The sequence below is a fragment of the Microtus ochrogaster genome, chromosome 15 (genome assembly GCF_000317375.1).
Source record: "Microtus ochrogaster isolate Prairie Vole_2 chromosome 15, MicOch1.0, whole genome shotgun sequence".
NCBI lineage: Eukaryota > Metazoa > Chordata > Mammalia > Rodentia > Cricetidae > Microtus > Microtus ochrogaster.
In genome coordinates, this window is record NC_022017.1 from 985,277 (window position 1) to 985,996 (window position 720).

The following is a 720-nucleotide window of genomic DNA, read 5'->3' on the forward strand; positions in this document are numbered from 1 at the left end:
TTTTTTTAAGACAGGGTTTCTCTGTAGCTTTGGAGCCTCTCCTGGAACTAGCTCTTGTAGACCAAGTTGGCCTCGAACTCACAAAGATCCGCTTGCCTTAACAGGGAGTACAGTTCAGATGATAGAATCCTTGTCTAACATGCGTGATGCCTTGAGTCTGATGACAGAGAGAGAGAGAGATCCTTCTGTCTCAGTCTCCCAAGAGTTGACCATTTTACATCCCTTACGAGAAGTTATATGAGGTTTCCTGATTTCTCCACATCTTCACCAACACTTAGTCTCTGAGTTTTTGTTGTTTGTTTCTGCATTTTGTGCATCCATTCTCATGGGGGATGAAGTGGTGTCTCATTTCCCACATGATAAATGCTTTAGCATTTTGTCTGTATTCTTGTTGTCTATTTGCATATCTTCTAGAAGAAATATCTGTACAAGTCTTTAGCCCAATTTTTTAGGTTATGTTGTATTTTTCCTATTGAATTATAATAATTGGGGGTGAAGCCTAGGCAGTTTGGATGCTCACCTTTCTTTTTTTCTCTTTTGGTTTTTCGAGACAGGGTTTCTCTGTGGTTTTGGAGCCTGTCCTGGAGAAATCTTTAATAAATAAATAAATTAAAAAAATAATTGGGCCTTTAATCCCAGCACTTGGGAGGCAGAGGCAGGCGGATCTCTGCGAGTTCGAGACCAGCCTGGTCTACAGAGCTAGTTCCAGGACAGGCTCCA